Source organism: Nyctereutes procyonoides, unplaced genomic scaffold (assembly GCF_905146905.1).
Source record: "Nyctereutes procyonoides isolate TBG_1078 unplaced genomic scaffold, NYPRO_anot_genome, whole genome shotgun sequence".
In the NCBI taxonomy this organism is placed as follows: Eukaryota; Metazoa; Chordata; class Mammalia; order Carnivora; family Canidae; genus Nyctereutes; species Nyctereutes procyonoides.
The window spans coordinates 22,581,997-22,594,243 of NW_026575041.1; positions in this window are offsets into that span (position 1 = coordinate 22,581,997).

Consider the following 12,247-nt stretch of genomic DNA (forward strand, 5'->3'; position numbering starts at 1 on the left):
CCTGAGAACCTCAAGTTCTAATAATAATAACTGGCGTTTTTTTTTCTCCTGAGAAATGAAACCATTTTATGGCTGCTCTTCAAATTATTTAAAGTCCTTAAAGTCATTGTTCCCTGAAATTTGTCCTCGTATGCTATAAGATGGTAGTGCTGCCTGTTTGATTTGTATATTCTGCTACTGTTACTTTCTGGCCTTGATTCACAACTAGGGACCTGTTTGCCCCCAAGGGACATTTGGAAATATCTGGACACATTTCCGGTTGCCACAGGGGTTGACAGAGATCAGAGACATTGCTCTAAATCCTGTAATACACTAGACGACAGCCCCTCACAAAAAAGAATTTGATCCAAGGTTGAGTAACCTTGCTTTACAGTAAAGATTCACATCAAGATACTATCTTATCCACATAGACAGAAATCATTACCACTAATTTAAGTCTACACCTATTAATCTATGCCACATAATGAGTGTCTGATACTATGTCAATCCTGCTTGTCACAATCCCTTAATTTGTCAAGGTTATGAGCTGATGTTTTGTTTTCAAAAGAATATGAGGACTCCTGAACAGATCTTTTCTAATCAAAAGAAAAATGAATATGAAGGAATTTTGTCAGCATTTTCAGTTCTTCGGACCATTCATTTCTGATGAAGGTTTTCAGCACTTAGGTTCTAATAAAAAGTAATTCCACAAACTAGCTGTCATCAAAGCTTAGTAAATGGTCTCCTCACCTGTGATTTCCGAAGCAGGCTGGCGATAATGTGCCCACCCCTTCATTTAGTCATTGCTGCTGCCAGACTTCAATGCTGATTCTATTTTTAGTTACCATTTATGGCACTTATTAATGGAGAAATGAGAGAGAGAAAAAAAATTTTTTTAAAGCTAAAATTTAGTCATGGTGGCTCTCTGGTTGCAGTTCCCAGTGCACTGTGATTCTGCCTTTAAATGTAATTTCAAAACAGCTGTAATAGCAAATTAGTTTCTTTCTATTAGTTAAATGATTATACACCAATCAGAACCAAATACACACACTATTAGGTTTATAATTATATTTGAGAATTTCACAGCCCACTTCATCTTCCTTTAGGACTGCTCGAGTGCTCTCTGACTCACATTTCTTCTTGAAGGGAATATTTCACCAAATGATTAAACATGGTTATCTTGGTTCAGAATATTTAAAGTCAGGCGCAGCGGTGAATCAAATGGTTGATAAGTTTTCAAGGTCTTCATTACTCAGACCCCAATCAGATTCCAGCTTAGCAGTGAATGAAATTTACTGTTGATAGCAATTTTCTGGTGAAGGTGCAGCGACTTGGCTATCTCTATCCATTTCTTAGTGGACAGGGCTTTGAGTCCCTGCTATCCCCTTGTCATAACAAAGAGCAAATAATAAATGAGTTGGCCATGATGCAGTGGCCAGGTTTAGAGGAAATCCTTGCAAGGTTACTCAGATAGCTATAAAGCACTTGGATTCTGTTATCTTTCCTGGGAGCCAAATTGTGGCAAAGGGAGCATTTATTTCTTTAGAAAGATTTGTTTCTTTTCATGGACTTGGTTTCTATAGCTTTCACATTGTAATTCTTTTATAATGCAACTTGCTATTGCATAAATTCAATTATATTTGTTCAATGAATATTTATTAGGAGCCTGCCATGCTCTTTAATTTATAACGATTCTGTACAGTAGGAGGTTGAAGGATAGCATGATCAGTAAGACTGTCAGAGAGAAAGCACTGTGGCATGATGGTGACGATACTGAGGTTTTGGAGTCATAGCCAAGCTCTAGGCTTAACTGATACATGATACATGGAAGGTTGCTTGACTTCTTGGAGCCTGAATTTCCTTATTTGTTGGATAGGAAGCTATTTAGTCTAGTAGTCAACTAGAACAGAGGCTCTAAAATCAGACAGCACACTTCAATTACCTGTCCTGCCACTTGTGCAACATCAGGCAGAGGCCTTAACCATGCTAGGCTCCACTCTCTCCATTGAAAAATAGATTTGAATGTTATTATGTTTTAAAAACTCTTAGAATAGGGGCACCTGGGTGGCTCAGTTGGTTAAGCGATTGACTCTTGGTTTGGCTCAGGTTGTGATCTGAGGGTCATGAGATCCAGCCTGGTGTGGGTGGTGCTCTGTGCTCATTGCAGAGTCTGCTTAAGATTCTTTACCCCTCCCCTCACCCGACTCTGCTCCACCCCCACTTGTGCACTTTTTTTTTCTCTTAAATAAATAAATCTTTAAAAATAAAAATAAAAACTCTTAGCATAAGTTGTAGCCCATAAAAGGTGGCCAGTGGGTGAAAGGGGCTATCGTCACTATCTTCATCATTAGATAGTGTAGACTCTATCACTAGGCATGTTTTAATCACAGACTGGTTACTTTTAGGTTAGTGTCTATACATCCAGATGGTATTGGTTTGATTTAAATGACCTCTTTTGTGACTCTATGAATAATTTTCAAATGGTAGAATTTCAGAGTGGTGGCAATTGGGCAAAAGATAGTTTTAGGCAAGAGCACTGTCACACCATGTGGGTGATTGATTTCCTCTTCTGGGTATATATGAAGTGGATGCCTGAGAATCCCAATTAACTTTTTGGTCCCAAGGTTAAACTATTCTTCTTTTCTTAGAACTTTTTCAAAATTATAGTGCTCCTTTTTGAATCAATAAAACTTTTACACATCTTCCCTGAAGTAATGTAGTCATTTAAAGCCTGGAAATATGGCATGAATTCTTCAAGCTACTTCTTCTCTTGTTTATACTTCCCAAGAATCCACTACCCCCGCCCCCCCAGACTAATAACAGAACCATTCCTGACACCTGTTTAGCTTGAGGTTGGTTGTGTCTGTGACTCTCTTTTTGTAGCTCCACAATGTTAGCTGTTTCTTGAATTTTTACAGTTTGTCTCTCATTTCAAAATGCACCTTTGTGTTAGTTGAAAGTTGTTATTTTTATTTCTGACTCCTGTTGCTAGGGTCATTTGGAAATCTAATTTTATCTTCTCAGGATGAGTGATTTACCCTCCTCTCCCACCCCTAGTGGCCGTGTCATCTGTAGATATAATGAGGACCTCTTGAAAAAAACAATGAGGACCTCTTTCTTCCCAAGATGAGTGATGGAAGAGGGTGTTAAATAACTTTACGTCCAGGATGGTCTTCTGCAAGAATTTTAGTTAAAACGATTTTAGCAGTACAGTCATTTGCTTAAATCAATTGAAACAAAAGAAAAATAGTCTTATGAGCTCAAAATCAATTACAACAAACAAAAAAAAATTCTTTTTTATTTTGGCTTCTGGGGATAACCTAAGTATTTACAATTAAGAAGTTTATTCATACCAACTGAGCGCTGAACATTTCAGGTGGAGATGTTATAAGGATGTTTTTGATAACACGCTACATACCTCACTTAGCCAGCAGCTTCTACTATGTGAAGCACAGCAGAGAACTAGGAAGTAAGCCTCAGGTGGTCCTGAGCGGAGTGCTATGGGTCTGATAACATGCATTTTATTCTTGGAATTGTGATGATCGGTGATGACCCACACCCATGCTCTATTTCTTTTTACTCTTCACATTCTGTATTAGCTGTATCTTTTGTTCTCTATATTTGATGTTTTGACATGTGGGGCCTTGTCGACCGTGGAAGGACTGCTCCTTCTAAGGTTAGCTAATTTTTGGAGATAGCAAACCACTTGCCTGTGAGCATGCTTTTCAAATACAAACCAACCAGTCTAGAACCTGTACTCTCACCATCTCTTTAGCTCACATTCCGAGCCACCTGAGGGCCAGAGATCAGCTACCATGTGGGCAGGACAGCCCCTGGGCCCCACATGCTGCTGGAATCAGTCAAATCAGCCAAGCCTAAGCCTGTTTATCCTGCCTAGCCTGTTCTCTCCCTCTGCCCTCTGTCTCTTGGTTGACCCTGGTGCTTCTCCACGTGCCCCTGAGTGGTGTGATATGCCCTTTCTTCTTGGAAACTGAGGGCAATGAACTATCTTTTAAGTGGCAGCTGTTCCTTATTTGTTAGCTTTACCATATTTAAATAATAATACAATTTACTATCATACATACTTCTAAAAAGTTTGGCTTTCTAATTTCCTAGTTGTAATAGGTGTGAGAGCAACCTAGAATTGAAGGAAAGCTCTAGAGCCACCTGTGTTCTTGGTATTATGGGATGCCACTTTTTGGTTGAATAAAGGGCTTCTTGCCAAGTGATAAACAGAATGTATAAGCAAAGCCCAACTTTGACCTAATTGACAAAAAGGTAAAATGTTATGCCTGTTTTTCAAATTGTTTTATTTTTTTCCACTTTCATCTCTTATATGTTGCCTATAACTTCACATTTCAGACCCATTCAAACCAACTGGGTATGGTCCTTGGCTGTCCAGAATCTTCATCCCCATTTTGATATTATGAAGGATAATAGTAGCAACATAAAAAATAATTTTTAAAAAGCTAACATAAACAAACTCTGTCCTGCATGCTTTGTTTCTTATTTTGAACCCTGCAACAAACCCTAAAATGTAGCTTTTGTTAACAACTTGTGACAGATGAACAAACAGACATTTATGGAAGTCACAGAACTTGTGCTCAGTTACATAGCCCATCGCTAAAAGAAGCTGAATTTGCATTTGTGGTGTATAAAACATGTATTTCTCTCACCTTGTTCATTACAGCTTGAATATAAATATGCTTTTTTTTTTTTTTTTTAGTGCTAGCTTAAAGAGCTAATGTCTCTATGTCAGGTCATTTTGTGCTATGAACTCAGTGATTTTCTCCTGTGGAGAATTCATTAATTCTTTCTTTTTGTTTTGAAAGCACATTGCTTATGTTTCAAATTACACATATCACAGTCATAATTGTATTAGCGATAGGTGTACACAGATCATCAATTCAATTAGCCTGTGGGCTATATGGGAGCAGAAACTGTTCTCATCTCTGTATTCATCAGAGTACTTAGCCCAGGGCTTTGAGTTTATTAAGTATACAATAAATATTTGTTGAATTGATGTGAGTTGAAAATCAAATGCATTAATGCATGTTAAATCTGTTTGTAAGGCACTAACCACGTGAAAGACAATATGGTTATTTGAGTCATGAAGTGTAGAGAAGGAAGAGTGTGTGTGTAGAGGTGGGAGTGAGGTGACCCATTCCAGAGACTTTCAAATCTTTTTGAAAGTGAAATAATGCCATCAAAATATGAATATGGAATTTTAATTTAAAATGGAAATTTGCAAGTCAACCCTAGTGAAGACATTTCTAAATTCCTAAACTGAAAACCTTTAAGAAGGTAAAGGGAAAAAAATGAAATCTTACACCAACATTGAAAAAAAATGCCAAAACCTGGGAGAAAGTTTCTTGAAGAGGATTATTGTGCTGTTCTCAGCTAGATTTAGTTACAAACAAGGGAATACTCTAATAGTGAGTATATTCTAACTTTCTTATTTACTTAACAAATAGCCTGAAGTTAGGTGTTCCCTGTATACTTTAATTACCTAAAATCAATACCAAGAAAGGAGGCTCTTTCAACTATTTTTACTGCTATTCTCAATGCATTGGCATTTTGTCCTCAGGTTTTCATCTCATTGTCCCAGAGTGACTGCCACAGCTCCAGATAATACATTCCAGCACAACAGAATCTCAAGCAGAAAGGAAGAGTGGAGGGACAAATATAAACCATTTCCTTACATACTTCTTTATTAGGAAAGAAAAATCATCCCCACCCCCACTGAACCATTCATAGACTTCCCTTTACATCATTACCTGGAACTGAGTCACATGAGCACTCCTCAGCTCATTCATTTTCAAAGTTAAATAGAATTGTTGTGACCCATAATTAGACTAGGGATAAGCACGCTTTCACACACATGCACACATGCATGCATGCACAATCATGGTTCTTTTAGCAATGAAAAATGGGTAAATGGCTGTTGTATGAACAAACAATAGTGCCTCTCATAAAACCGGATTGAGAAGAGAATTTTGCCTGTTGCATGCTTTGCTCATAAAACATGGAAGCCCTGTCTATCTGGAAGGACATTAGAAGATACTTCTTCCCCACCTTGACATCTGAGCAGAGATCCTGGACCAGAAAACTAAGCAAATCCCCTCTAGTCTTAAGGGTTGCTATTTGAGACTGTCAGTTCTTTGATTTATTCATATTTCTGTATTCAAATATATCATGTTCTACATTTTTAAAAGAGACTATGACTTAAAGAAGACAATAGGCAAAATGTAGGAGAAACTAGTTATGGTATCTTATATTCTTGGAATTGTAGCATCTGCAAGTAAAAGACTATTTGGGAATAGGAATTGGTTGGAAACAGTGAATTCTGGAGATTATAGCTTTTTGTGAATTGCACTGCTTCAGAGCATTAGCACATCAAGCTGTGGAATTATCTGAAATTCTTTTGTTCATTAAAAGAGCACTATAGATGAAGGCATGCTATATCTTGGAAATTGAATATATTTTAGGCATATTAATATGCTTAGTATTAATATTTGAGAAGGCAGTCTGACCAAATGATGCACAGATTGACAGTGAGTCAATATAGTGACATCGACAGATATTTTCTATAGTCAATGATTTCCTCTTACTTGAGTAAGACAGGAGGAAAAGAACATGTGGGGCTTATATGTAAATATTATAAAGCAAGGAATAGGAACATCACACCAAAATTTAGGAAGAGCATACCTTTTAAAATGATCTATTACAGGTAATAAAAGAATAAAAAATGCTTGTTCTCCAATGTGTAGTACTCAACGCAGAGTAGTCACAAGAAAAGAATGGTTGACAGGTGGTTGTGTTGGACCCTGGCTCACGGGTGCCAACGTGGCCCGGTGGACGCCCCAGAAACCCAGACCCCAGACAGGCAGATGCAATCAGCAAGAGGGTTTATTGAACGTTTGCGCAAACGGGCTCTCCGCCTCCGAGGAGGAAAAGAGCCCCGATTAGCAATTACAGGGATCTTTTAAAAGGCAAAAGGAAAGAAACTGCCTAAAGACAAAAGAACCGCGGGAGTCGCATGGCATCCAGGTTGATTTCGGGGAGGGTCAACATGAACCTATTCAGGGACATTCCAATCAGGGTGTGTGGGGGGGGGGAATGGTTTTCTTATTGTAAACAGAATGCTTTTAGTTGCTAAAATTTCAGGAAGAAGACTGGATGGGCTGCCTCTGGATTAGGGCTGGCCCTACTTACAAGGGGGGAGGTTTCATCAGTTGGGTGGCTCAGTGGCTGAGCATCTGCCTTTCATGATCCTGGGGTCCTGGGATCGAGTCCTGCTTGGGGCTTCTTGCAGGGAGCCTGCTTTTCCCTCTGCCTATATCTCTGCCTCTGTGTCTCTCATAAATAAATAAATAAAATCCTTAAAAAAAAAAGAATGGCTACGATAAAAATAGAGATGGGTGATCTAAGGAAGTGTTGCAAGAAAGCATTTCAATGTCATCTCTGTTGACCAAGCTCATTGCCTCCTGGATTTTACTCAGTTGATCCTCTTCTGCCTCCTTACATTTCCTAACACTAGGAAACATATTTCTTGTACCTTATCTGTTACGCGAAGTTTAGATGAAATTCTTCACTTGCTTGATGATAATTTAATAAGGCAATGTTTGTTAAAACAGCTGAAGTTTCACAAACTTGGGATATGATGAGAGGAGAATTTAAATCAAAATGCATCAGTAAGGAAATGTTAACTTATACTTGAAGTCATAAATAATCCCTAACTTTCAGGGGTTTAAAATTATAAAATGCCTCACTCATGGCACATGTCCATCTTGAGTGGGCAAGGAAAGCTATCTCTGCTTGGCCCTGTTCCAGGATGTAGGCTGTCAGAGCAGTCATCATTTGGGACACTGACAGTCATCATGGACAAGAAAAAAAAATGACCTTTGGATGCTCATGCCTTGGAAGAGAAATGTTCTGGCACATAAGTATTTGTTACTTCTATTCACAAATCACTTGCCAGATAAAGTTTGATAATCCCAGCCAACCAGAAGGAGGCTAAGAGTGTAATCCTACTTGTGATTGGAAGATGAAGACTAGAAGTATGTAGTAAATGTCACTCAAGGCAACCACATTCTACCTATTTGGCCACAAATCTTTGGCTCAATCTTTCCTATAAGCAACATATATTCTCCTTTTCTCTTTAGGAGAAAATTAAAAAGTTCTATCCAGTTATTATAATCAAGTTATTTTCTAAGTTTTTTGGATGACTCATTGTGGTTTCTAAATTCAGTTGAAGGAGAGTCACATGATTTCTTCGTTAAGTCTAGTTGTGGTTCCTCTTAATCCATAGATCCATAAAGTTGAGAAGATTAGTTATCTGTGCTTCCAACCTAATATATTATGCTTGAGCAGGACCTCTAGCATTAACATTCTTGTTTAGAAATGGAAAGAAAGGAAAAGTCACAGAAATCATTGCAATTCCAAAATTCTACTAGGCAGAATTTCGAAAGGCCTATTATCCTGGGGATGTGGACTATTCTTTGTATTAATCCTAATTCTGGTTCCCAGGAGGAGTTCCCTGTCCATTGGTGTTTAAGCCCTTAGCTCCACCCTGTCTGAGATTCATCCTTTCCCATTATCCTCATGAACTCTGTCTAAAAGTGGGGATTAGAGCTTTACTTGAGCTGCTTGTTAGTCTGCTTTCCTCACAAAGAAGATTAGGGGTTCAGATGTCATTTTAAGTCTTGAAGATTCAATAATTTCTTCCCCATCCTCTGCCCTCCTTCTCCCTCACAGACTCCTGACTTATTTTACATTACAAGTGTTTTTAAAACCTAGCCTTCTTATTTATTTGATTCCACTCATTCTATTTAACATTGTCTTTCTCTCTCATTTCATATCTCTATCTATATCTATAGAGCCACACATGAGGATTTTTTCCTTTTTGAATAATTTTGATAGATTGAATCGATTTTCCAGGTTTCATCTCAGTTTACTCAGGGATTTTTAACAGTTTGTTTAAAAGCATATCCTTGAATCAATACCTGCTATTAGACTAAGTTTAAATTTTTTCCTATTTGGTATTGAGAAATACTTGCCTCTTCCAACTCTGAGTCCCTGAATGTATAGACTTTCTCTATTCTCTGTTATTCTTCCTTACAACTGGACCAGTTCTTTTCTTTTACCTTTTTATTTTTTATTTTATTTTTTAAAATTTTTATTTATTTATGATAGAGAGAGAGAGAGAGAGAGAGAGAGAGGCAGAGACATAGGCAGATGGAGAAGCAGGCTCCATGCACCGGGAGCCCGACGTGGGATTTGATGCCGGGTCTCCAGGATCGCGCCCTGGGCCAAAGGCAGGCGCTAAACCACTGCGCCACCCAGAGATCCCGTCTTTTACCTTTTTACTTTGCGAAGTGCAATAAATGTCAATTGGGACACATTGCTAGTATTCCAATCTCTCCAGAGAAATACAGGCTCATTAGGTGAATCATCTGTCTTATAAATTATTGCATTTGATGTAGTGGTAAATGTTTAATAGCCATCTCTTCAGAAAAGAAAAAAGCTGTGATTTGTGGGGCTTCCCAATTTCATTGGTACAATTCTCCCACCATGGCAGATTTAAGTAACCGACATAGTGTCATTAAACTTGAAGGTGGGAAGAGACTCTTGGGCACAAACCAGCTCTAGTACCCCATAGATTGCAGATGATTGTTCTACCCAATATTTGGCCATGCTTAACATAAAGCATCATCATTCCAGTCTTTCTCACAACATACTGCCTAGCCCAAAGCCAATGTCATATATTTTAGATTATTTGTAATGTCAGCTTTTGGACTTCTAGGTACCAATTTCTGTATTGGTTAGAACAGGCAAGGTTATGCTTCAATGGCAGACAAGGAAGAGATCTCAGGGACTTCAAATAAAAAGATTTGTTTCTCACTCATACTACCATGCTAATCACAGCAGGTCTGCAGCCTGTGCTCTACCTGTCTAAACTCCAGGACCCAGGCTGTCAGAGCACCACTACCACCACCTGGAACATTGCACATAAGCCTGGGGTGGGGAAAGAGAACTATAGAGGGTGTGGTACTAACACCTAAATGAGTTGTTCTCAGAAATGACTGTACATTTCTGTTCATAACTTGTTGGAAAAATTAATGATGAAACCAGAAGGAGGAAAGGAGGGAGAAAAAAAAGTGTGAATGTACCATGTACCTGGAAGCAGAGAACAGAAAATATTTGGTGGTCAACACTGATAGCTATCACAACTCTACAGCAGTAGAAGTGCCTAGAGCCCCACAATTTATGCCCCTTTCCAAGCAACTTGTATATTATTTTCTTTTTTTCCACTCATATAGAAACTTTTAATGAGTAAAAACTAAGAAAATACACAATAGCAGGAATTATCTTTTACCAAGTTCATCTTCATATCATGATCCAGCAAAAATATTTGACTATTCATGTGGCATCTCTGCCTAAAATCAGTATATATTGTATGATATCAAATAGATTAAGAAAATATGCATATGTGAAGTATCATAAGGAAATAAGAAAATTGCTATTACTGAAATCTTTGAGTGGTGGTTTCCTGAGTTTTTAAATTTTTACTTTATTAAAATTTTATGTTTCACAGCTATGAATCTGTACTTCCTTTATAATGAGAAAAAATCAGATGTTAAAAAGTATATAACTCTGCAAAATCTACTTTAACACAGCTATGCAAAATACATATGTGAAAAGACCTAGATAGAAGTCATCAAAACATTCTCAGTGTTTGTTTCTGAATAGGACTTTGAAAAGTATTTTTTTTCTTTTCTCCTTTCAGATTTCCTATGATTCAATATTATTACTGTGTTTTAAAAATAAGAAATGGGGCCCTTTCTCCCTTCATACTCTTTATCTTTGTAATTCATTGTAATTTTATTATTATAACTATGAACAAACTATACCTTATTGAAAAATTTTCTTCTTTAATATTTCCACTGCTGTAATATCTATATTTAGTGTCTCTCATTTCCAGTGACATGCATATATATAAAATAAGAATTCTATCTCTCTTATCTGTATCTTTGTCTCTATCTATTCTTCTATTTGTGTTCCTTTTGAAAATCTTACACCAAACCAGAAGGATGGGCTGGTCATGGCAACCTAAATTTCTTTCAGTCTGTAAATTTATGAACAAACCATGGTACATTTCTATAATGGAATACTACTCAGCAATAAAAAGGAATGAACTAGGGAAACACAACAGCATCCTGAGTGAATTTCATACACTAGGTAAAAGAAGCCAATCTCAAAAAATTGCATTCTCTATGATTCCATTTATGTAACATTTTACATACATGATCAGGAAAAAGGATCACCCACAGGAATAGAAAAAGCAACTGCATCTATAGGCAAGAGTGGATTCTTCCCAGGACTTAATGTTCAGAGAAACCTCATCAGACATCAAATCTAAAATACTAGCGAGGACCTGAAAGGGGAGGGTAGAATAAAATGTCACAAGCGCAGGAGTTAGTTACTTAGCACAAGGTTCATAAAATTGAACAATAAGAGAGTGGACTATATTCTCACTAACTTTAGGAATCATTTATTCAGGCTAGAGTTCAATGTGCATTCAGGAAAAAAATCCTGCTGTCTCCATTGTCTCTGCTACTGTAGTCTCTACGATAAGGTTGCATCTCTGAATATTATGTATATTCAAATGTCTGTTTTGCAACCCTACAGGATCACAGTGTGTATGTGGGGGCTCTCTGAACGTCCCAGAGGGTGCTCCTCTTCTGTTTAAGCAATTACAATGTCAGTTCAGAACACTTGCTCCTCTGCTTCAGATAAATAAAAATGCCCTAGGGCTTCAGTGAACGACATACAGCATCCTGGATAATGGATGGGTTCTTTAAGAAAAGCAACTCTAGAGTAATGGGAAGGTGGCTTAAAGGGAGAACACTAATCAAATATGTCAGTGGAAAAAAAGACATTGATATGAAGGTTGTGCACTGAATGTCACTTCACGATTAGTTTAAACAGCATAATCCTACAAGTTTTCTGGAAGTTCCAGTTAGCGAGGCTTTAGAGTATTTTATCCTCAGGTAAAACTGCTCTGTAAGACCCAGATTTGTAATATCACCATGGCTGTTTGGAGACGGGCCTCCTGGAGCATCCTTTTACTGAGCTGGCAAGTGGCCAGGTCGGCCTTTTGGTGTTCCCAGTCACCATCTCACATGTTCTCTTGTGAGAAATCAACTCTCTTTGAGGACGAAAAGGCAAGATTTTACTTGCTAAAATTGTTTATATTAGAATGCTG